This window comes from Lepisma saccharinum, chromosome 10 (assembly GCF_977018435.1).
Source record: "Lepisma saccharinum chromosome 10, izLepSacc3.1, whole genome shotgun sequence".
NCBI classification, from domain to species: domain Eukaryota; kingdom Metazoa; phylum Arthropoda; class Insecta; order Zygentoma; family Lepismatidae; genus Lepisma; species Lepisma saccharinum.
In genome coordinates this window covers 67,135,715-67,163,050 of record NC_139238.1, presented here as the reverse complement: position 1 = coordinate 67,163,050, position 27,336 = coordinate 67,135,715, and the positions used below count along the sequence as shown (strand labels likewise).

The following is a 27,336-nucleotide window of genomic DNA, read 5'->3' as shown; positions in this document are numbered from 1 at the left end:
ATTTTTATTTAATACTAGCTGATTACCCGGCGTTGCCCGGGGATTTATTTATCCCAATCTTGTATTAGACAGGTAAATAATGAATTCTAACTATAGTGTATAATGTAACTAATTTTAAATGTGATCGTGAATGTCACCAATTAGCTTAGCGACTCTGAAAACTATGGATTCGACACTAATCTAGGTCATTTGTGGCATTTTATCTTTCACCCCCTCTCAACCCCCATGCCGATAGGTGATGAACTTGGAGTTGAACCGTATTGGGAGTGTCACGAAAACTATGGATTCCATTCGCAACACAGCCTGAATGTTAGATAACCCGAGAAACACTTTCGTTGTCCGGATTGCATAGAGTTACGGATGTCTGTCTGTGCGAAATTTAATATCGCTGGTTCTCGATTATTTTTACATGTCACTTCTTCCCAACCCCATCCCTAGGGGTTCCAGCATTTATTTCCAGTTTGCAAGTGATACGTGTAACAAGTTTGATTGAAATTGCTCCAGGCGTTCGAGAGTTATGCCGGAACAAACAAATACGTATACACCGCCCCCCCCCCACACACACATACATCCATTTTTATATATATAGAGAGAAAGAAATAAAATGATTTGATTTGTACAGAAACTTACATTATATTTATCAGGCTATGACACCTTCAACGAGCCATGTGTACTGGATGATGGAGCCAAGTTCAACTTCCTAACCAGGCTATGACGTCAAAGGAGCCAACAACATGGGGGAAGACATCCAAGCAACAGCACCTGCCAAGAGGAGTGCCTGTTAGTAGAAGGTAAGCTTTCAAGACAGATGAATGCTTTGATTGATTGATTGGGTTTATTTTACTTCGCTTCTCTGCCCCACTTTTTGTTAATCGCGAAGATGAGTCATGATATGATGAAATTGATGAAGGGACACTCACAAAAGAGAATGCTCGCTTGGAATGCAAGATGGCCCCAACAGCAAAAATGGTGGTCTAGCAATTAAAATAAATACCATATTATTTTTGGATGAAGGAGATCTAGCTAGGCGGGAACCAGACATGTCAGATGTCTGTAAAATCAAGACTTACCATTAAGAGGTTCTCGATTCGCCCCAGACATCAGCAAAGGCCTATTAATTTCAGACATAACAGGGGGGCGTGTGATTATTACTCATGGATTGCTTGTGTACAAAATTTTTTAGATTTTTTAGTCCGTTTTAGTAAGAGCGTATGTGTGTTCTACCTAGTTCATGACAGTCTGAATACGTAAGGCCGCTGGCTTAATTATTCCCGTCTATTCGCTGCACTTTTTGACACTGTTTGCACTCACGCGTCTAGGTGATTACAAAGGGCAACATCGAGTCATTTACTTCGTGTTGATTTGGTGTCACGTAGTGTATTTAGTGTCTCCACCGTTTGCACTACGTTCTGGAGAGGTGTACAGTGTGTGGTGTATGGTCAAATGAACGATGAAAGCAGCAGACAGGCATTTGTTGATTCTACTGAACTTGAACACAGCTTATCGTCTTTTTGCACTACACTTGGGATACACTTGCACTACACCTTGTGTCAAAAAGTGTATTGACTGGTAGCATTTAGGTTCAGCTTAGAATAAATAGAATTACAGCACTTGGTTCATTTGCGTCTTACTTTGTCCTTTTCAGAGGCAACAGAGTGACACAGGGACGACAAAGACAGTCAGACTCCAAGTGCTGCCTCCTGGGAGCAAAAAAGTCACACAGGGCTGGTGAGTACCACTTATTCCATGTTCTGTCTGTCGCTCTTTGATAACATCGCAGATGCTATTTAGCACACCACAGAAACGACTCGGTTTCGCTTCAAAATCGTTCCCGCATTAGTTTTCAGCTTTCCACTGCTTTAGTCTCATTGTTATAATATTTTACAGCATAGTTAGTATGAACATGTTCAATATCTTTGTGTAAACATCATAGGCTTGCGCAGATCAAGTTATTTCAGGGTGCCTTAAGGGGTGTTTCAATTGCCTATCTGGACAATGTAAGACCCATTGTCGAAATTTTATGTTCCTTTTTCACAGAAACTGTTAGGTATATGAAGATGAAATTTTAACATTATAGTTTGAGTATTCGTTACCATTTCAGCACAGGTTTTCCTTTGTGATGATATTTATATTATTTAAATAATGAAAGTAAACAATTGAAAGACAATATTCGTGTAGAATAACTAACTCTAACAAATGTAATACAATACAAGTCTATATCTCCACAGATAATATCAGCTGAATCACTCTCTTTAGATAAATCTGTAGGTTCAGATCTTTCACGTTTTCTAAAAGGTGTTACATCATAAAATATAATATTGTGCCTGGTGACTTGATAGTTAATAGAGTTCCAGCTTTCAAGTCTCTCAAATCAAAATCTGAAAATTCATATTTCTTATATATTTTAGGCATTCGAACTCCATTAAGGGAGTAAAATAAATGTTTTTTTGTGATTTCCAAAATTTACATTACACAACTTCATGCGACATAGTTTTTCATAAATGAGAAAATATTTAGCAATTTATAAGTGAAAAACGTCTTCTGTACTACGTCATTAGACGGTGTCGCAGGACCTGAGTTGCACCCCTTGTACCCCACTAAAATAATTTGAAAGACGCAAGGTGCTGCTACAAAAATAACCTATTTGCTAATAACTCAACGCAAAGTTTATATTGTTTACAAACATTATCTTATTTTCCAAAAGAATTGAAAACAGGGTTAACTAACCTATTCAACTATATTTTGGTGCTCTAAGTTAGTTCATCTGTGCTCTTTGGTAACATTTTAAGGAGATGAAAACTGTTCAAAAAGTGTGTGAAACGATGGAAGCGGATACGGATAATGTTAAGTTTCAGGAAATCATGCTGCAGGCTAATGCTCCTTTTTGTAAGAGGTGAGGGGCGTACACTTTTCTAAAGTAAGTTAGTAGTCAATTGATTGATTTATTATAGTAAATAATGCCACATTGATTTGGGGAGAAAGAGAAAAGAAAAAATACCTGTCAATGGCAAAAATATACAATTTTTTATGTTCATGTTCTTTACATGCATGCACGGGGGAAGAGGGGCCCACCTGATCACCCCTTAACTTGTCCTCAAAAACTAAGAAAATTAGAAACATCGGTTTAGAATTCCGTTCAGAGCATCTTAGTGTGGTTTGTTTGCGTTGTTGTCTAGATACATGCGATAATATCGTGGCACAGTGAGTTTATTTTCTATGACTCACAGATATATGTATATACAGCAGGGATTAAGCTACACAAATATCAGCTTGAGTGCTGAGCGCTTTAGAAGGAATTCTGAACCATTACATTTCTTCAAAATATGGAATACCATATCACAGGCTAGAGATCCAGGACGGTCTTAACGAAAAACATTAAGCGTCAACCATTTCACACTTTGCTAAATCAGATTATTGTTCGATTAATTTCAGTTTTTATCTTAAGTCCACTTTATGCACAGTTAGGCTACAGCGCCTAGAATAACGTAATGTGGAAAACGGCATGCTTCTGCGCTCTCAGGCTGGTTCCACTCGAAAATGATCAGCTAGAGGCGCTGGTGTTGACCCCGGTGCTTGGTGTTCGACTGCTTATAATGGAAGTAAATGGAGTTTTCGCTGCAACGTCTGATTCTTTTACATGAAGCATTTCTATGAATGTGATAATTGCTATGATATTTGGTACAGTGGTCGCGAAGATATTAATGAACATTCTAGACAGTCGACCACGTCCTGTTATCGTCATACTTTCGTTAATAATACGGGAGAAAAAATACGCGTGGAATGTTGCTCTTGATTGGCTCCTTTCCAAGCAACATGTGTCACTTCGGTATGAAAGTTGCCTTGGACCGAATGACCCGTGTCGCTTTGGTGTGAAATCCTCGTATCGTTTGTCGCGTGTCGCTTTGGTGTGAAATCCTCGTATCGTTTGTCGCATGTCGCTTTGGTGTAAAATCTCCTTGAGGAAACGGTGCAGTCAGAGCTTTTGTCCCTACGGTTCGAAAGACTGCATTGATTTCCGACTGCTCGCTTTCAAGCGACATTTGTGGTTTGTCGCCTCGGTATGAAATATCTCTCAGGATACTATTTATATTCTAATAAAAAAATAAACTCTAATACACAGTCCAAGACCTGACGTCCGGAATCACATTACGATGTTTCTTCTTGTGTTACGCATGCTATTTATTTATTAATTTTATTTTACTTTTCTTTCCAAATTAATGCCATTTCGTGACTGCAAATCACTCCACAGTAGTGCAAGTGTGCCGGTACTGCGCCCGAAAGTGAGGCTCGGTGAGGCTCGCCTTAATGGACTTGTCTCGTAAGGCAATGAGCCTTATTTTCTGGCAGTGTTGCCAGCTGCTTACTCGAAAAAATCACCAAGGTTTTTTTTGGGGTCTAATCTAGCCTAAAGCAAGGAGCTGGCAATCTTGCTTGAGGCTCGCTTTAATGGATTTCACTCGTAAGGCATAAGCTTTATTTTTGCAGTGTTGCTAATATTTTACTCGAAAAAAATCACCAAGGTTTTTTTTCGGTCTAACGTAGCCTAAAACAAGGAGCTGGCAATTTTGCTTGAGGCTTGGTTTACAGTGCATAAAGCACCTAACCTAACCTAACCTAACCTAACCTAACCTAACCTAACCTACTCTAACCTAACCTAACCTAACCTAACCTAACCTAACCTAACCTAACCTAACCTACTCTAACCTAACCTACTCTAACCTAACCTATTCTAACCTAACCTACTCTAACCTAACCTACTCTAACCTAACCTACTCTAACCTAACCTAACCCAACCTAACCTAACCTAGCCTAAAACAAGAAGCTGGCAACTTGCTTGAGGGTTGGTTTACAGTGCATAAAGCAATTTTTGCCAACCTACATATACTAAACAAGGAGAGTTGGTACTGCCGTAAAAGAGAGAGGTGGGTGGGTGGATGGCAACACAAGCGCGCGCGCGCGCGTGCGTGTGTGCGTGTAATATGTAGCATTATTAACTAGAGTGTGTGTTGGCAATTTACTTCCAACTAAAAAAATAGAGATGGCCACGTTGCTGTAAGATGAAAGAGAGAGAGAGAGAGAGATTTATGGCCGGCAACAGTAATAAGCGAATGCGCCATATCGTAATTTTCCAACTCCGGTATATCGTGATTTTTGTAAACCTCTCTCGGGGGAACGATGTGCCACGCACACGCACGCGCGTGCGCACACACACACTTATATTATAACACAAACAAACAAACAAAATAATAATAATTGTTGTTTTTAGGATTCCTGGCCCCTATAACCCCGCCAAGAGTGCGTGGTGCCCAACCAAAAAAAAATAAAAGTTTACAAATAGGAATTGGCAACACTAACGAGGCTCGAATTATTATTTGAGGCTCGAAATTATTATTTGATGCTTGTTGGTGTTGCCTACCCACAGGAGGAGAGGAGAAGAGGGGAGAGAGAGAGAGGAGGTACTATCAGCGCCATCTATTAGCAAACAATAGAAATAAAAAGTAGGGTCAAACTTTTTCAACACCCAAACATTTTAAACGTCCTCACGTAGTAATACGATCTAGCTGAAGATGTTTAAAAGAGTACTCTTAGTCGACGAAGCTAATTGCTAGGGCCCTTATATTGCTAAAATATTTCTTGATTTGCATATTTCTCATACCGCCATATGTTGTTCTAGTTGACTTCTTCCAAAAAAATGCTAATTAGCGAGAGTTAATTAAGCCAGGCAAGTAAAAGAAGCAAAATAGAACAACATATGGCGGCGTGAGAATGTGTAAAAATTCGATTCAGAGGTGGATCGAATTAAAGTTGGGGGATATTTTGCATTTTTTCCCTATAATGTACAAAACATTTACCGTACATAATTTTTCTATTTACAATAAGAGGAATGTGTGACAATATCCATATTAATTAGGAAAGTATGTTGTATGCTAGGTTAGCTAATTGTGTCTTCTACAGCTTTACTGTATAGAGGGAAGATGGAAAAAAGAGCTCTACGGAAACTGACGCTCTTAACAATATTGTACGCCCCGTGAAAATTACATATAAATAAGACATAAGCGTATTATCTGCTTTCATGTTAGATTTTTCCGACCTGTGAGCTGTAGTGTTTAGGTGACAAGCGACCTGCTCAAATATGATACTGTTGACAATATTGTACGCCCCGTGAAAATTATATATAAATAAGACTTAAGCGTATTATCTGCTTTCATGCCAGATTTTACCAACCTGTGAGCTGTAGTGTTTAGGTGACAAGCGACCTGCTCAAATATGATACTGTTGACAATATTGTACGCCCCCCCGTGAAAATTACATATAAATAAGACTTAAGCGTATTATCTGCTTTCATGTCAGATTTTCCCGACCTGTGAGCTGTAGTGTTTAGGTGACAAGCGACCTGCTCAAATATGATACTGTTGACAATATTGTACGTCTGTGAAAATTACATATAAATAAGACATAAGCGTATTATCTGCTTTCATGTGAAATTTTGCCAACCTGTGAGCTGTAGTGTTTAGGTGACAAGCGACCTGCTCAAATATGATACTGTTGACAATATTGTACGTCCGTGAAAATTACATATAAATAAGACTTAAGCGTATTATCTGCTTTCATGTCAGATTTTCCCGACCTGTGAGCTGTAGTGTTTAGGTGACAAGCGACCTGCTCAAATATGATACTGTTGACAATATTGTACGCCTCGTGAAAATTATATATAAATAAGACTTAAGCGTATTATCTGCTTTCATGCCAGATTTTGCCAACCTGTAAACTGTAGTGTTTAGGTGACAAGCGACCTGCTCAAATATGATACTGTTGACAATATTGTACGCCCCGTGAAAATTATATATAAATAAGACTTAAGCGTATTATCTGCTTTCATGTCAGATTTTGCCAACCTGTAAACTGTAGTGTTTAGGTGACAAGCGACCTGCTCAAATATGATACTGTTGACAATATTGTACGTCCGTGAAAATTACATATAAATAAGACATAAGCGTATTATCTGCTTTCATGTCAGATTTTGCCAACCTGTAAACTGTAGTGTTTAGGTGACAAGCGACCTGCTCAAATATGATGGGGTGGATGGTAATATAGTATGTGTGTGCGTGTGTGCGTATAATATGCAGCATTATTAACTAGAGTGTGTTGGCAATTTACTTACAACTAAAAAAAATAGAGATGCCAACTTTGTTGTAAGATGAAGAGAGAGAGAGATTTATGGCTGGCAACAGTAATAAGCGATGTTTTTTTTCTGTGCAATATGACATTATGATGTTACTGTAGTTTTTGACGAGGATTACGAGTTAACTAAAAAAACCTGCAACTAGAGAGAGTTGCCAACATACACATGCTATTGTAAGAGAGATGGATGACTGAGATGGGCAGCATTTCTGGCTATTCACAGTAGACCCAAATGGAGAGTTCACAAACCGAAAGTGAGGCTCGGTGAGGCTCGCCTTAATGGTTTGCTCTTGTAAGGCATAAACCTTATTTTCTCGCAGTGTTGCCAACACCTTACTCGAAAAAAATCACCAAGGTTTCTCTCCATGTTCCGCGTGATCAATCTTCTTCTAATTTCAAACGACAGTGTTCACTATTACTGTCTCAGGAATGTTATGCTTTTTTTTTCTCTATAAAAAAGAGAGATTTGTGTTGATTGTTTGGTTAAAAAGAATTTCCTAATTATTTGTTTTTTTTGTCACAAGAATTGTTTGAATTTCAAACATTCCTAAGTGTTTACTTAAAGATTGATGCATTAACCTGTTAAGAATGTCATATTAATAATACCGGCTCGGAAATGTCATGTCTTCTTCCTCTATAGAAGGTCATATAAATGTGCTAATTGGTTGGTTAAGGGGGATTTTTTGATTAGTAAATTGAGGTTATAAATACGTACGTATAAAGGTTTTGCTAATATGGAATGCTAAAGCTTAGTACTTGGCTCTCTCAGAGATTCGAATTCTATTAGGTTAAACAGCATAGAAATTTCACAGCAAGAATTCTCATATTTACTGACGATATTCTTAACAACCTGTGTTTTGATTCCACTACAAAAACTGTATACAAAATATGCAGTCCCTAGAATGAGATGGATGAGGCTTATGAACCTCGACCTATACAGTTGTACAATCTGGCAATGAATAGATGTTGTTTTTTTTATTAAGCATAGCAGAGTGTTTTCGCTTATTTTAATATCAGGCAACAATGTTAGAAAGTGGCCCCAAGAATAAAATTTAAAATCACTAATGTGATATGAACTTTTTTACTTGTGTGTATTTGAATATGAAAGTAAAATATTTTGAATAATTGAGGAGGACAATCACAAGTAAGCTTGCAATGGTATTGGGAGGTGTCACGAGTTCAAATTTTAGACGATTTCTGTTAATCTGCTAAGGCGATATCAGTACGAAAAAATTTGTAAAAAAAAGAGGCTAATGGCAACGATGAGGATGAATAATGATAATTATGATGAAATTGATGTGTGGCACTTAGAAAACAAAAAACTTCAAAGTGTATTGCACCAACAGCTACAATTGTCCCCCTCTCCTCAAAATACAAGGCAGTTAACAGAGGTGTGTATATTTGTTGGTTTACGAGTCTGAGGGCTTAAGTTAGTATATTCACTATAGCTATACATATTAAAAAAATGAAATGACCTGAGCAATAAAATATAACAATACCGATTCTGGCTTTTTGTCGGATGACGTAGTGGTTGCAATCACACCTCTGATGGTGTATAAAACTTAAATGTTTTGCATAACATAAAATATTGTTAATGGGAATGTGTTGTTTCTAATGTTAAATATAGAAAGCAGATAACAAGAAAAAAAAAATAATGTTGCAGGTAGATACGGAGCCTCAGCCCAAACACATATATGATCAGACAGGATGTCAACGATGCATTCATAACTAACATGTGATTATTCAAAAATTGAAATAGTACAGTGGGAAACAACTAACTAACTAACTCTCTATGTTTTTTTTAAACCGGCACGAATGAGAAAAAAATAAAGGAGATTTTTACAGGAATCTTGTTGGGAAACCTGATGGTAAAGGATCAAAACGAACATAGAGATAAATCTAAAAGAAATCTGTAAAGATTGGAATAGAATATAGCTATATAAATTTTGCTCAGGATAAGTACAAATTGAACTGTAACTACGAATTTTCAGAATCAAGAGTGCTAGAGAATTAATTAATTAATTAATATTTAATATAATGAAGGTAGTAATATAGTATTCTTATTGAGAAGAGAATTTCTAAAAAACTTATTTTTCCTCGTACGTTTACTAATAGCAGTTACATTTGACATGTTTGACTAATCGCGAATCAACGTACGGAAGCCGTTGGAAGCAGTTTGAAGACTGAAATGGCTATGGAAGGACACTTATTATAATGTTAATATCTTAGTATAATGTTTTGAGAATTGCTTCTCGATAATGTTTGGTATATAATTTAATCTGTTGTTAGATAAAATACATAATTATCAGAATTTAAGGATGGAAAATATGAAGAGCGAATGAATAATACGTTTGACTAATCGTGAAGATAAGTATCACAGTACGTTTTATCGTTTCTTATATAAACGTTGAAACGTTTAAGAACGTATAAGAACGTTTACTGAAACGTTTCAACGTTGTTACCCCGACCAGAGTAACAGGCAAGAGAACAAAACTGAGAGCAACGGGCGGTGTGGGGTTTTTTGCCTGGAGTCGTCGAACAAGTAGCAACTGAGGAGATTGAGCGGTGGATTACAATTCGATTCGATCAGCTTTCAGCGGAACTTTATCATCAAAAACAGACAGGTATAGTCTATTCCAACCATGTTGATCTAGACTTGTAGGTATAAATCCAAATGTTCGTGTTTTGCCATTTCCAAGTGTGTAGTTAGTACCTCTTGCTCGTTACTATTAGACTTACCATGAAGAGCGAGTGCTCAAATCAAGAGAATGAATAATACCTCGAGTTGCATCACCCACCTCAATAGTTCAAGGTTCTTGGCTCGATCTCACGAACCTCGGAGTTCGTTACGATATGCCTTGTTAAAAAGTTATTGTTAATTTTTACGGTAAATGGATATCAGTCGAAATTGACGACTTGTAGCCACCTTGGTGGCCTAGGGAGTACAGAGGTTTATTCATAATTTCGTCACTGAACGTTTCCGGTTCGAGTCCTGGTTTTGGCATAGAAGTTGCTGTGTGCGAGTCTCTTGGTCACATTAATCTAATCAGCATTCATCCTTATCTTTGTTATTGACTTAAAAGTCAGAAAAACAATATATATATTTTTTTCTATTCAAGTTCAAGGTAGTTTCTCACCGTGGCCGTGCGGCTTAAGACGTCATGCCTTGGCCACCGGCTACGGGACGCGCGCAGATTCCAGTCTCCTTGGGGAAACATTATAACCTGAGGCTTGGGCTTTTTTTATTGGACCGGTGGCCACCCACCATCGTGAGGAAGTTGTGAGCTACGAATAAATAGCATAACACGGTCATGGAAACCTACAATAACGACTGGGGGATTCGTCGTGCTGACCGCACGTCAGTCCATAACTGGTTGGATCTACATCTACAAGTGGAAGTCAGACTGGCGTCACAGCCCTTCGAGAGCCGTCCGCCAGTCTGACTTCCACTTGTAGATGTAGATCCAACCAGTTATGGACTGACGTGCGGTCAGCACGACGAATCCCCCAGTCGTTATTGTAGGTTTCCATGACCGTGTTATGCTATTTATTCGTAGCTCACAACTTCCTCACGATGGTGGGCGGCCACCGGTCCAATAAAAAAAGCCCAAGCCTCAGGTTATAATGTTTCCCCAAGGAGACTGGAATCTGCGCGCGTCCCGTAGCCGGTGGCCAAGGCATGACGTCTTAAACCGCACGGCCACGGTGAGAAACTACCTTGAACTTGAATAGAAAAAAAAATATATATTGTTTTTCTGACTTTTAAGTCAATAACAAAGATAAGGATGAATGCTGATTAGATTAATGTGACCAAGAGACTCGCACACAGCAACTTCTATGCCAAAACCAGGACTCGAACCGGAAACGTTCAGTGACGAAATTATGAATAAACCTCTGTACTCCCTAGGCCACCAAGGTGGCTACAAGTCGTCAATTTCGACTGATATCCATTTACCGTAAAAATTAACAATAACTTTTTAACAAGGCATATCGTAACGAACTCCGAGGTTCGTGAGATCGAGCCAAGAACCTTGAACTATTGAGGTGGGTGATGCAACTCGAGGTATTATTCATTCTCTTGATTTGAGCACTCGCTCTTCATGGTAAGTCTAATAGTAACGAGCAAGAGGTACTAACTACACACTTGGAAATGGCAAAACACGAACATTTGGATTTATACCTACAAGTCTAGATCAACATGGTTGGAATAGACTATACCTGTCTGTTTTTGATGATAAAGTTCCGCTGAAAGCTGATCGAATCGAATTGTAATCCACCGCTCAATCTCCTCAGTTGCTACTTGTTCGACGACTCCAGGCAAAAAACCCCACACCGCCCGTTGCTCTCAGTTTTGTTCTCTTGCCTGTTACTCTGGTCGGGGTAACAACGTTGAAACGTTTCAGTAAACGTTCTTATACGTTCTTAAACGTTTCAACGTTTATATAAGAAACGATAAAACGTACTGTGATACTTATCTTCACGATTAGTCAAACGTATTATTCATTCGCTCTTCATATTTTCCATCCTTAAATTCTGATAATTATGTATTTTATCTAACAACAGATTAAATTATATACCAAACATTATCGAGAAGCAATTCTCAAAACATTATACTAAGATATTAACATTATAATAAGTGTCCTTCCATAGCCATTTCAGTCTTCAAACTGCTTCCAACGGCTTCCGTACGTTGATTCGCGATTAGTCAAACATGTCAAATGTAACTGCTATTAGTAAACGTACGAGGAAAAATAAGTTTTTTAGAAATTCTCTTCTCAATAAGAATACTATATTACTACCTTCATTATATTAAATATTAATTAATTAATTAATTCTCTAGCACTCTTGATTCTGAAAATTCGTAGTTACAGTTCAATTTGTACTTATCCTGAGCAAAATTTATATAGCTATATTCTATTCCAATCTTTACAGATTTCTTTTAGATTTATCTCTATGTTCGTTTTGATCCTTTACCATCAGGTTTCCCAACAAGATTCCTGTAAAAATCTCCTTTATTTTTTTCTCATTCGTGCCGGTTTAAAAAAAACATAGAGAGTTAGTTAGTTAGTTGTTTCCCACTGTACTATTTCAATTTTTGAATAATCACATGTTAGTTATGAATGCATCGTTGACATCCTGTCTGATCATATATGTGTTTGGGCTGAGGCTCCGTATCTACCTGCAACATTATTTTTTTTTTCTTGTTATCTGCTTTCTATATTTAACATTAGAAACAACACATTCCCATTAACAATATTTTATGTTATGCAAAACATTTAAGTTTTATACACCATCAGAGGTGTGATTGCAACCACTACGTCATCCGACAAAAAGCCAGAATCGGTATTGTTATATTTTATTGCTCAGGTCATTTCATTTTTTTAATATGTATAGCTATAGTGAATATACTAACTTAAGCCCTCAGACTCGTAAACCAACAAATATACACACCTCTGTTAACTGCCTTGTATTTTGAGGAGAGGGGGACAATTGTAGCTGTTGGTGCAATACACTTTGAAGTTTTTTGTTTTCTAAGTGCCACACATCAATTTCATCATAATTATCATTATTCATCCTCATCGTTGCCATTAGCCTCTTTATTTTTACAAATTTTTTCGTACTGATATCGCCTTAGCAGATTAACAGAAATCGTCTAAAATTTGAACTCGTGACACCTCCCAATACCATTGCAAGCTTACTTGTGATTGTCCTCCTCAATTATTCAAAATATTTTACTTTCATATTCAAATACACACAAGTAAAAAAGTTCATATCACATTAGTGATTTTAAATTTTATTCTTGGGGCCACTTTCTAACATTGTTGCCTGATATTAAAATAAGCGAAAACACTCTGCTATGCTTAATAAAAAAAACAACATCTATTCATTGCCAGATTGTACAACTGTATAGGTCGAGGTTCATAAGCCTCATCCATCTCATTCTAGGGACTGCATATTTTGTATACAGTTTTTGTAGTGGAATCAAAACACAGGTTGTTAAGAATATCGTCAGTAAATATGAGAATTCTTGCTGTGAAATTTCTATGCTGTTTAACCTAATAGAATTCGAATCTCTGAGAGAGCCAAGTACTAAGCTTTAGCATTCCATATTAGCAAAACCTTTATACGTACGTATTTATAACCTCAATTTACTAATCAAAAAATCCCCCTTAACCAACCAATTAGCACATTTATATGACCTTCTATAGAGGAAGAAGACATGACATTTCCGAGCCGGTATTATTAATATGACATTCTTAACAGGTTAATGCATCAATCTTTAAGTAAACACTTAGGAATGTTTGAAATTCAAACAATTCTTGTGACAAAAAAAACAAATAATTAGGAAATTCTTTTTAACCAAACAATCAACACAAATCTCTCTTTTTTATAGAGAAAAAAAAAGCATAACATTCCTGAGACAGTAATAGTGAACACTGTCGTTTGAAATTAGAAGAAGATTGATCACGCGGAACATGGAGAGAAACCTTGGTGATTTTTTTCGAGTAAGGTGTTGGCAACACTGCGAGAAAATAAGGTTTATGCCTTACAAGAGCAAACCATTAAGGCGAGCCTCACCGAGCCTCACTTTCGGTTTGTGAACTCTCCATTTGGGTCTACTGTGAATAGCCAGAAATGCTGCCCCTCTCAGTCATCTATCTCTCTTACAATAGCATGTGTATGTTGGCAACTCTCTCTAGTTGCAGGTTTTTTTAGTTAACTCGTAATCCTCGTCAAAAACTACAGTAACATCATAATGTCATATTGCACAGAAAAAAAAAACATCGCTTATTACTGTTGCCAGCCATAAATCTCTCTCTCTCTCCATCTTACAGCAAAGTTGGCATCTCTATTTTTTTTTAGTTGTAAGTAAATTGCCAACACACTCTAGTTAATAATGCTGCATATTATACGCACACACGCACACACATACTATATTACCATCCACCCCATCATATTTGAGCAGGTCGCTTGTCACCTAAACACTACAGTTTACAGGTTGGCAAAATCTGACATGAAAGCAGATAATACGCTTATGTCTTATTTATATGTAATTTTCACGGACGTACAATATTGTCAACAGTATCATATTTGAGCAGGTCGCTTGTCACCTAAACACTACAGTTTACAGGTTGGCAAAATCTGACATGAAAGCAGATAATACGCTTAAGTCTTATTTATATATAATTTTCACGGGGCGTACAATATTGTCAACAGTATCATATTTGAGCAGGTCGCTTGTCACCTAAACACTACAGTTTACAGGTTGGCAAAATCTGGCATGAAAGCAGATAATACGCTTAAGTCTTATTTATATATAATTTTCACGGGGCGTACAATATTGTCAACAGTATCATATTTGAGCAGGTCGCTTGTCACCTAAACACTACAGCTCACAGGTCGGGAAAATCTGACATGAAAGCAGATAATACGCTTAAGTCTTATTTATATGTAATTTTCACGGACGTACAATATTGTCAACAGTATCATATTTGAGCAGGTCGCTTGTCACCTAAACACTACAGCTCACAGGTTGGCAAAATTTCACATGAAAGCAGATAATACGCTTATGTCTTATTTATATGTAATTTTCACAGACGTACAATATTGTCAACAGTATCATATTTGAGCAGGTCGCTTGTCACCTAAACACTACAGCTCACAGGTCGGGAAAATCTGACATGAAAGCAGATAATACGCTTAAGTCTGATTTATATGTAATTTTCACGGGGGGGGCGTACAATATTGTCAACAGTATCATATTTGAGCAGGTCGCTTGTCACCTAAACACTACAGCTCACAGGTTGGTAAAATCTGGCATGAAAGCAGATAATACGCTTAAGTCTTATTTATATATAATTTTCACGGGGCGTACAATATTGTCAACAGTATCATATTTGAGCAGGTCGCTTGTCACCTAAACACTACAGCTCACAGGTCGGAAAAATCTAACATGAAAGCAGATAATACGCTTATGTCTTATTTATATGTAATTTTCACGGGGCGTACAATATTGTTAAGAGCGTCAGTTTCCGTAGAGCTCTTTTTTCCATCTTCCCTCTATACAGTAAAGCTGTAGAAGACACAATTAGCTAACCTAGCATACAACATACTTTCCTAATTAATATGGATATTGTCACACATTCCTCTTATTGTAAATAGAAAAATTATGTACGGTAAATGTTTTGTACATTATAGGGAAAAAATGCAAAATATCCCCCAACTTTAATTCGATCCACCTCTGAATCGAATTTTTACACATTCTCACGCCGCCATATGTTGTTCTATTTTGCTTCTTTTACTTGCCTGGCTTAATTAACTCTCGCTAATTAGCATTTTTTTGGAAGAAGTCAACTAGAACAACATATGGCGGTATGAGAAATATGCAAATCAAGAAATATTTTAGCAATATAAGGGCCCTAGCAATTAGCTTCGTCGACTAAGAGTACTCTTTTAAACATCTTCAGCTAGATCGTATTACTACGTGAGGACGTTTAAAATGTTTGGGTGTTGAAAAAGTTTGACCCTACTTTTTATTTCTATTGTTTGCTAATAGATGGCGCTGATAGTACCTCCTCTCTCTCTCTCCCCTCTTCTCCTCTCCTCCTGTGGGTAGGCAACACCAACAAGCATCAAATAATAATTTCGAGCCTCAAATAATAATTCGAGCCTCGTTAGTGTTGCCAATTCCTATTTGTAAACTTTTATTTTTTTTTGGTTGGGCACCACGCACTCTTGGCGGGGTTATAGGGGCCAGGAATCCTAAAAACAACAATTATTATTATTTTGTTTGTTTGTTTGTGTTATAATATAAGTGTGTGTGTGCGCACGCGCGTGCGTGTGCGTGGCACATCGTTCCCCCGAGAGAGGTTTACAAAAATCACGATATACCGGAGTTGGAAAATTACGATATGGCGCATTCGCTTATTACTGTTGCCGGCCATAAATCTCTCTCTCTCTCTCTCTTTCATCTTACAGCAACGTGGCCATCTCTATTTTTTTAGTTGGAAGTAAATTGCCAACACACACTCTAGTTAATAATGCTACATATTACACGCACACACGCACGCGCGCGCGCGCGCTTGTGTTGCCATCCACCCACCCACCTCTCTCTTTTACGGCAGTACCAACTCTCCTTGTTTAGTATATGTAGGTTGGCAAAAATTGCTTTATGCACTGTAAACCAACCCTCAAGCAAGTTGCCAGCTTCTTGTTTTAGGCTAGGTTAGGTTAGGTTGGGTTAGGTTAGGTTAGGTTAGGTTAGGTTAGGTTAGGTTAGAGTAGGTTAGGTTAGAGTAGGTTAGGTTAGAGTAGGTTAGGTTAGAATAGGTTAGGTTAGAGTAGGTTAGGTTAGAGTAGGTTAGGTTAGGTTAGGTTAGGTTAGGTTAGGTTAGAGTAGGTTAGGTTAGGTTAGGTTAGGTTAGGTTAGGTTAGGTTAGGTTAGGTGCTTTATGCACTGTAAACCAAGCCTCAAGCAAAATTGCCAGCTCCTTGTTTTAGGCTACGTTAGACCGAAAAAAAACCTTGGTGATTTTTTTCGAGTAAAATATTAGCAACACTGCAAAAATAAAGCTTATGCCTTACGAGTGAAATCCATTAAAGCGAGCCTCAAGCAAGATTGCCAGCTCCTTGCTTTAGGCTAGATTAGACCCCAAAAAAAACCTTGGTGATTTTTTCGAGTAAGCAGCTGGCAACACTGCCAGAAAATGAGGCTCATTGCCTTACGAGACAAGTCCATTAAGGCGAGCCTCACCGAGCCTCACTTTCGGGCGCAGTACCGGCACACTTGCACTACTCTCCACAAATATAACTGTTTCCATCAATTCACTTACCGCCTTTCTAGAAAAAGAAATCTACACAATATATTCCAAAAACTAACTAAGCCGCATTACTTTCATAACAAAATTAGCACCTGGGTCGATCGCACTGCCATCTACTTGTCATCGTCTCGGGGAACCAGTTTCTTGGGTCGTTTTCCACACTACGTTATTCAAGGCGCTGTAGTTAGGCTAATCGAGACTCGACCTACAGTTTAAAGTGGGATCCGAATGACTATGTGTTTCAAACCGGAATCGCACCCGGGACCCCTTAATTACAAGGCAACGACGTTACCACTACGCCATCGAGGAGGCCACATTACATTATTAGTTTCAGAGGAGTGGCCATTGGGAGGGAGGCGGGGTTGATGGTGGTTATAATCTCTCTTTGACCCAACGTTCATACAACAAGTAGGTAATGATATGTTGTAAAATATAGTAGTGGCTGCTAAATGAAGCAGATCTCCAAAATGGTCATACAAACCCTGGGCACGCCTAGACCGTCTCTTTCCAATGCTTTAACTGAGGCTTGAGCAACTCGCTTGTTCTTGTGGAGACAAATGAGCGCTCCATGCAGCGTGAGCTTAACTCCTGCACCTCGAGGCTAGCAAACGGTAGAGCAGGAGTGGGGAAGCACGTTTCGTTGAGAGAAAGAAAAATAGTGCGGAAGAAACCGCACGAAACCACCTCCTGTTTTTCTACCATAAAGTAGAATGCCAAGGTGTACTGTTACCAACGAATAAAACGACGAAGGGTTTCCTACTGCACGGACGGAATCTCTTGCCTAGCTCATCCCCTTCTCTTCGTTCCTCTTACAACGCTACACTACCGCCGCTTGCTCCGCTCTTCCACACATACGGCGGGTTGCCCAGGCTTGCTTTAGCTAGTACAGGGTGTCCCACATAAAACCGGTACGCCTGTACTGTACGATACATCCGGTGCGTAAAGGTTTTACGTCGAACACGCTGTATATGAGTAGAAGTGCTGCCTGTACGTTTGGAAAGATGCATCATTTATATCTGCAACGTGAAATGAATATTGGGGAACATCTTGCTTTGCTTTGCATTTTTGCTAATTAGTGTCGCATTTCTGCCACTTTTGGCTAATCGCTGCGATGAGGACGAGTGATGATTAGATTAAACTGGTGAAGAATATCACCCATTCCCATACCCGGACTCGAACCCGGGAACTTGAGTGGTGTGTTCTAAAGCCGTAAAGCTCTCGCCACCTAGTCGACAGGAACTTCTTCCTGTATAAAAATGTAAGTCAATATCTCGTTCTAGTTATGAACAGAAAATCTTTCAAACATAGGTTGCGTATGAGTGAGGGTTTTCATAAAATGTAAATAATTTATTTATGAAAGTTCAGTTTTTAGAGGCAGATTAAATACAATTGTGCTGTAGTTTGCTGGTATTTTTTTGTAGTGACGAATTAACAGAGGATACAAGGTAAGACATGTTTATCGTAAATGGTACTTGTTTACTGTTTACATCGGGAGGTCAGTAGCATGCGTGCGTGTCAATGACGACTGCAACTCCAACATTCCTCAACAGGAAGACGGACAACGCAATCAATGTATATTCTGTACTGTACGGATACGCAAGCCACGAGCTATAGCTCTTGAAGTGATTATTATTAACAAAATAAAGAACTAGCTAATTTACATTGTTTTTCAATCTCATAAACGACTAAAATAGATTTTATTATTTGTTTCAGGTTCCACAAAAAAAAAAAAAAAAAAAATCGTTCGTTGCCTAAGAAATCCCTCCCTCGATAAAAGGCCAGTTTCAGTGCCAGATGAAACACTGGAGTTCATTTCTTAAGGGTTGACTCACGGGTAGGGGAAGGGGGGAGGGTTTCAGAGGGGGAGAACTAGCACTGCGGAGGGGTGAATGGTCCGTGGGGGATGTAACCCAGGCCAGGAGGGACGTAGGCACCAGCGGGTTGCTGAAAAAGCAGTCGTTGGTGAAAACTCCATACTTCCACCCTTTGACGAGCCCTGTTTGAATGGGCTCCTTGGGGCTCCTGGTCTCGGTATCGGGGTGGTGTGATGGCGTACAGGAGGCGTGGGTGACTGCTCGCCTCTGTCGGTGTTCGTAAGAGGCGGGGGAGGCCGTCCCTTTTCCCTCCTTAGTTGTGTAGGGGAAGGGTTGCAGGGGATGTAGTGGTTGCATGGAAACTCGCACGACTCGCTCCTCTACACTCCACACCGCTCGGTCCTCTGTCGCCTGGAAGCAGTTCCATCTCCTTTCCATTTTTTCCAGAATTTTCGAGTATTCTTCCAGTGACTCATGGTCCACAAGAAGAACAGCCAGCTAAAGTAGGCAGCATGCTTTCGCTACATTACTTTTTGGTTATTTAGCATCCTCTTTTTACTTCTTGAGGCTAATCGCGACATCAGAAACGAGTGGTAATATAGAGGGGACAAACACAATGGCTCATTCATGACTTATCCAGAATTCGAACCTAGGACCTGTAACTTCAAAGTGCTTTAGGCTAACCACTCCCATCATCACAGTCACTGACACACAGAACATATACATGTCAGTACAGGAAATCACTCAATCCTTCACACGTTATATCTGCCACGTATACAGGGTGTCTCAATAAAATGTATACTTACCTTGAATGTTTACAACGTCAGTGTTCATTAAGGTAAAGTTCATGTTTTGTTCCCCTTTCTTATGATTAGGAAAATATGGTATGCTGACCCAAAATGTAGGACTTTTTAGTCAAAATGTACGACACAAATCATTCTAACTTAATAATACATTTCTAGAACATGTTAGCAAGTAATGTAATTCCTATTAACTTTCCATGTGCCAACTTTTCACATTAGTTGCTGTTAACGTTCGAAAGGCTTCCTTGCATGAAAAAATATCTAAAGGGGCATCTGTTGTCACAAGTGGGACACAAGACTACACTTTTCATATTAAAGTAACTATTCTTCTGATAGTTAAGCAACATTGTTCTTTCAGTTTCTGTGCAAAGAAATATGAAACTAAAACTGTTCAATAAACATAACTACCCTTAAAATACTTTCCCAGATTTACAACTATATGATCAATTTTGTGTCACGGGTGGGACAGACGAAACATTGCCTCTTCACTTAATAATAAATTTAATTTAATTCCTGTGAATTTTCAAATGATCATCATCAAATTATTTAAGACAAAGAAGGTAATTGACCTTTTAGTATTCTAGTGGAGTTGAGGGGGAAATGCAACAGTTAAAGGAGAAATTAATTGTTTTGGTTTCACGGTGGCACACTAGAAAACAAGTGAATAAAAAATTTAAAATAAACGAACAAAATATAAAATACCTTCTGTCTTCTAACTTAATAATAATAATAATAATAATAATACTTGAACTTTTATACAAATTACAATTTTACATTGTTCAATCACAAGTTACAGCATTGCATTTATAAATTGAGGTTCAGAGGCACTTTCACATAGAGCGAATGTCCCCTAAAGAAATAAACTACGCTTTTCAGCAAACCCTGTGTAAAAAGCATTGAGCAAATTAATGCAAAAAATAAGCCTCTAAATCCATTTTAAGCCGCTACTAAGGTCCATAGGTTCCCACACAATGTGTTCTAATCTTCTTCTCAGCAACATTAGAAAAACACAAGCACACACATTTAGGGTCAGATTACACGGTTAGGTAAGGTGAATAATGACATATATAATGAAGGCTAATTCCTAAGAAGGATAAGGATTATCATTCATACAATTACAGACAGAAATAATTGTATGGATTCTATAATAGCTTTGATATAGAACAAACGACATATTTTAATTTTTCGTAGCCTTTTTCTTATCTAAGGTAATCGCGACAATGAGGATGAATTTATGAAATAGACAGGAACACAAACTCAACATGCGTGCCTTATTCGGGATTCACGCCTAGAGCAGACAAATGACGTAGGAATCCAAAAGCCAATGGATACTGAATGTGAACATGAGTCACTGGACCACGAACACTAATGGCACTTCTATATCTGTCTCAGTTCTGTTTTAGAATTCTAAGTTTTTCTCGTGCTTGTACCTGTGTTTCCTTAACCATATTTCATTGGTAAATTTGTCCAATAGGAGTTTTCCTTTAGCTTTATACTTTAGCATATCATTTCTTACATCCGTTGTCCTCTTGCCCATAGCTCTTGTTTGTTATCTTACCAGTAGCGGCGATTCGGAGCCAAAACTTGGGGACAAGGACAGTTTACTATTTCTTGGTTAGCATTAAGTATTAGGCTTAGCATTAAGAGGCCATAAGAGAGAGGGGGAAGTAAAGGCAACTGCCCCGTGCCCCCTCCAATCGCCGCCACTGTATCTTACCCTCATTTATTTGATTTTCTACCATCCTGTCATCATAGGCCTCACATGCTAACCTTTCTTATTTTTATTTCGATTACTTTCCGTTGCTATTGTTCTTCTAATCCCAACGAATAGGATGGATCATGAATAGGGACCTTGATTTTTGGCTTTTAAAATAGGGAGAAACCGGTGTTGTTTTTATTGCTTTCATGTTATTTTTCTCAGAATTCGCGTTTTCAACAATCAAGCTGCACTCAGTATTAAAATGACAAATAAAACGTTAAACGTTATTAATGCTTAATCTTACCCCAAAATTAATCGAATATGAACTACTTTTGATACTAAACAAATTCCTTTCAACAAAGAAGATTGTCAAAAGAACGTCGGTTCTACTGAAGTACGGTTGTATATTACTTATGTACTTATGTAAAGAGAAACGTGACATTTCTTTCCTCCACTCATGTCTATGCATCTTTTACATAAGATTTACAATAACCTTTTCCCTTTTCTTTCAAATGTGAACCAGAGGTCAGCACTTTTTATTTCGGCACGGGGCGTCATGGGATTTCCTAAATGTTGCTCTTCACCCAGCATCATAAAGATAATACGTAGGGACCTCGACGTTTCAGTCTTATATTTTTCCAAAATTGGTAATTTTTGTTTTTACTTTTTCGCCCTACATTTTTCAAAATTCGCGTTTTTATTTTATTTAGCTTTAAATAAGTATATTAATTTGTAGGTCACATGGTCTATGCTGTTCATGACAGTTTCGTTCATTGGAAACGGTTTTTGAGGCATTTCCCCCCCCCCCCGTTATTTTTCGTGCGACAAATACAAATGTGACAGCTCCGAATGACCGTAGGTGCACACTCGATCTCCGTCAGAACAGCGCCATTGTGGTCTGTAAAGTAAAAAGTTTCTCACGCGACAAATACCGATGTTACGGCCCCAGGGTGGCGATAAGTGCGCTCTCGATGTCCGCCAAAATCACGAATCTTCGCTCGGTAAAGCAAATTGGTTTCACGCGTTACAAATATCTGCGTTACTGCTCCCAAGTGACGTTGATCTTCCGTCCGAACCCAGCGACTTTGCTCGGCGATTCCCAACTTTCGCACAAAACGTGAAACATCATGAAAAACTTCCCCATAAACATGGTTTCGGATAACTATCGGAATTAATCCATGTACAACACGCACCATGGTTTGTTAGGAGTGTACTAAAATTTTGGAAAACATGCACGTTATACATTTATAATTATGGTACATTTTATTTTTCAAGCCTAAAACACAAGACTGTTGTATTTTCGCGATATTTTTCGTCTTTTAAGCCCAGAATATGTTGACATTCGCGAAAAAAGCCACAATTCGTATTTTGTCCCAAATTCGCGTTATTTCGCTCTATTGAATGTATGAAAAGTGTGTTTCGAACATGTGACTGTACATACACAAACACTTTTGGGCAACATTTAACATTTTTTGGTGATATCGCGTTTGCGAAAAATCAAGGTACCTAATCATGAATTGATGAAACGTCCATGCTTTATGAAAGATTCCATTCTACGGCCTCTGGCTTCGCAGTGCTAACCACACTCAAGGAGACAGGCATTACCTTCAGTTTTAAACCCTTTCAAGATGAGACTGAACTGCTTCTACGTTCCTTCCTTGCTTTCTTTTGTCTTCTTCAACGTTATCCATCTTTGGGTCGTTCACGTTTCTTCTATTTTCTCTCAAGTCATGTTTAACTGTAGAAATATCTTTATCACTACTCCTATGCATCGTTCATTTATTATTTTTTGATTATTTTCCAATTTGACTCTATCATATAATTGGAAGGCACCTTCAGTTACCTCTTCCAAGATACCTTTAGGTGAACAACTGCATTGCTTGTGAACTCTCGATACGAAAATCTATATGAAATTATTAAGAATGTTAAGTTTAGAATTTAGATTTAGATATTATAGAAAACGCAATAGTAAGACGGCCGTGGAATAGTATCGGAAATCTACATGAATTTATTGAGAATGTTAGGTTTAGAATTGAGATTTAAGTTTTATAGGAAACTCAATAGTAAGACGGCCGTCGAAAATTATCGGAAATCTGCATGAATTTATTAGGAATGTTAAGTTTAGAATTTAGATTTAGGTTTCATAGGAAACTCAATAGTAAGACGGCCGTCGAAAACAATGGGATATCTATATGGATATATTGAGAATGTTAGGTTTAGAATTTAGATTTAGGTTTTATAGGAAATTCAATGGTATGACGGCCGTCGAAAATTATCGGAAATCTACATGAATTTATTAGGAATGTTAAGTTTAGAATTTAGATTTAGGTTTAATAGGAAAATCAATAGTAAGACGGCCGTGGAAAATTATCGGAAATCTACATGAATTTATTAGGAATGTGAAGTTTGGAATTTAGATTTAGCTTTCATAGGAAACTCAATAGTAAGACGGGCGTCGAAAACGATGGGATATCTATATGGATATATTGAGAATGTTAGGTTTAGAATTTAGATTTAGCTTTTTATAGGAAATTCAATAGTAAGACGGCCGTCGAAAATTATCGGAAATCTGCATGAATTTATTAGGAATGTTAGGTTTAGAATTTAGATTTAGGTTTCATAGGAAACTCAATCCGTCGAAAATGATGGGATATCTATATGGATATATTGAGAATGTTAGGTTTAGAATTTAGATTTGGGTTTTTTAGGAAATTCAATAGTAACACGGCCGTCGAAAATTATCGCAAATCTACATGAATTTATCGAGAATGTGAAGTTTAGAATTTAGATTTAGGTTTTATGGGAAACTCAATAATAAGACGGCTGTAGAAAATTATCGGAAATCTACATGAATTTATTAGGAATGTTAGGTTTAGAATTTAGATTTAGGTTTTATGGGAAACTCAATAATAAGACGGCTGTAGAAAATTATCGGAAATCTACATGAATTTATTAGGAATGTTAGGTTTAGAATTTAGATTTAGGTTTTATGGGAAACTCAATAATAAGACGGCTGTAGAAAATTATCGGAAATCTACATGAATTTATCGAGAATGTGAAGTTTAGAATTTAGATTTAGGTTTTATGGGAAACTCAATAATAAGACGGCTGTAGAAAATTATCGGAAATCTACATGAATTTATCGAGAATGTGAAGTTTAGAATTTAGATTTAGGTTTTATGGGAAACTCAATAATAAGACGGCTGTAGAAAATTATCGGAAATCTACATGAATTTATCGAGAATGTGAAGTTTAGAATTTAGATTTAGGTTAAATAGGAAACTCAATAATCAGACGGCCGTCGAAAAATATCGGAAATGTACGAATTTATTGAGAATGTGAAGTTTGGAATTTAGATTTAGGTTTTATATGAAACTCAATAGTAAGATGGCCGTGGAAAATTATCGGAAATCTAAATGAATTTATCGAGATTGTAAAGTTTAGAATTTAGATTTAGGTTTTATAGGAAACTCAATAGTAAGATGGCCGTCGAAAATGATGGGATATCTATATGGATATATTGAGAATTTTAGGTTTAGAATTTAGATTTAGATTTTATAGGGAATTCAATAATAACAGTCGTTGAAAATGATAGGAAATCTACATGAATTAATTAAAAATATTAAGTTTAGAATTTAGATTTAGGTTTTATAGGAAACTCAACAATAAGACGGCCGTGGAAAATTATCGGAAATCTACATGATTTTATTGAGAATGTTAGGTTTAGAATTTATTTTCATAAGTTCGAAAGCGAGGTTCCAGACTGGAAATCTAGAGTGAAATAAGGGGAAAAGTATAGTTAGGTTCAGCTTAGGTAAATTATAAGTTACTTTAGGTAAAGGTTTAAGATAAAAACAACGACAGTTTAAAGTATTTGTGATATGACTCAAGTAGTTTGTAACATGACGTCCATTCTGTCGACACTACAATCACCTATCTTCACCATTATCCGAGTTTCAAGAGGCAAGAAGAGACAAGGGGGAACGGCGACGAGGCTGGGCCTAGACATGTTGTTACAAAGAAACTGTTTCCACATACAACAGGGTTTCCGTGTTACCGCTATTTCCGAGGTAGTGTATGGGATTTTAAGGGTGGTCTCCGGCCGTTCGAGCGGCTAGAGACCACAATAGTGATTAAGAGTGATCTCTGGCTGCTGTATGGCGGCCGGAGTCACAGTAGCTAGCAGACTAGGGCCATTGTAGATAACCCCCAATTCCCTCTTTAATTTAGCTCATAGCTTTTGGATTTCTTTATTGTGTGTGTCTGTATGTGTATGTGTGTTCATGTGTGTGTTCATGTGTGCGTGAGTGGGCCTCTCTCGTCCCTTTCGGCACTTACTACGGAGGATTGATCCCTAGATCTTCTTCTGCTGCACCATCACTACGGCGTCTGGGAACGCTGGGGGGCTCATTCCCACGGGGAGGGGGGATTCGGTGGGAAGGAGGGCGGAAGGCATGGAGGTACCCCACGTCCCCCTCCGACCTGGGCTCCCCCATTGTCCAGAATCTCCTCAGCAGTGTTGGTTTACCCCTAGGGGAGATTGGAGGGATCAAAGGGCTCCCGGGGGTCCTCAAAGGGACCCAGGGGAGCTTTGAAAGAGCCCAAGGTGTCCAGAGGGCCGAATTGGATCTCAAAGGGTCCAGGAAGCCCTCAGAGCTCAGGGTGGGAGATGTGGTTAGTCTGCCTCTTAGAGAGTGGTACTCCAGTCTCCGCGGAAGCATCATACAAAAAAAAAAAAAAAAAAAATATATATATTAGGCAGCGATCTGCGTCAAATTTGGAGCCTGCGAAGATCAAGGGAAGCAGCATGAACAGGTAAGTCTTGTTGTTTTGTGGAATATTTATATCAAACTGGTATAAATTCAATAGAAGTAAAACAGCAGGTAGAAATAGAAGTAGTCTCATTGGTATTAATGTTAGTTGAGTTTTCAATAACATTCGATTCATTTATATTTTAGAGTAACATTGGTATTCACTACAACAATCACACAAACTAATCCTACTATGTATTTCTTCTATTTACCGAGCTTTGTAGCCTTCACTTGGCACAATTAGAATTAGATGCGTATACTTAAAACACTCATTCACAGAACTATGTGTATACATATTACTGTTAACACGAACCAAATATCACATGTTCACTTGGTTTGGTCCTAGCTGCAAAGGGTATACAGGCGATTCAAAGTAGGTATACAGTTACATTTCTTGATTTATCTCCATGAATAGAACATTCTGATATGAGTAGTTTGGCTAGATAGATAGAGATTCTTGTAATATAGTTTTAAATTGGTCGTTCCTAGTGATGTAAATAATCACTGGAAATTTCTTAGAAACGAAAGGCTTGGGGCAAGAGTGACAAGCCACACTTCTGGCGAATTAATATGTCTTATTGCTTAATTCGTTCTTGATTTATCTAACACTTTGATTGTTACAATAATTAAAATAATTTGTTGGGGTATGAGAACTTGCAGGCTTTTTCAAAATCGATTTTCTCAAAGTGTGCGTTTCCCACAAACACATCATTAACCGTTTGTTTCTCAAGTTCAATGCAGGTGTACGAGCAGTACTTGCTGCTATCTTTTCCGGAAATCGCGAAGTCGAGAACGAATAATGCAGTCGTTCCTTTGTCCAACTCTTATCCGGAACCTTTGGTAGCACGATTGTGTGTCGATTACTATAAATAGAGCTGATAGAGCAAAGTAACATACAGGAATGTACAACTAACAACCGTATACCTACTTTTGCAACCCCTGTATATATTAGTTTCTGACCATAGAGCCAGAGGGACACGATTGTAATACCTCTGGACATTGTTCACTCTATAACCATATTTCGTGATTAGAAGGTACTTCTTTAGGGTGTATTTCTCGTTACAGAACACGCTGAAAATAATTTAATGTGTATTCAATTGTTATTTTTTCAGTGTCAAGACAGAACACCCACAGAAAGAAATCGTCCCGAAACTCTGGACTTTCAGCTCATCAGGTGCGGAAGGCGTACTCTTTGGAACAGCAAGC

The 27,336-nt window shown here is 38.0% G+C and overlaps 1 long non-coding RNA gene across 1 annotated transcript; it reads left to right on the top strand.

Moving 5' to 3' along the window:
• The first annotated feature begins 710 nt into the window (after nucleotides 1-710).
• On the top strand, nucleotides 711-27,336 carry LOC145994367 (uncharacterized). The gene is made up of 3 exons (XR_014442345.1): nucleotides 711-791; nucleotides 1,646-1,728; nucleotides 27,243-27,336. It is a non-coding gene; the product is annotated as an uncharacterized LOC145994367 (long non-coding RNA).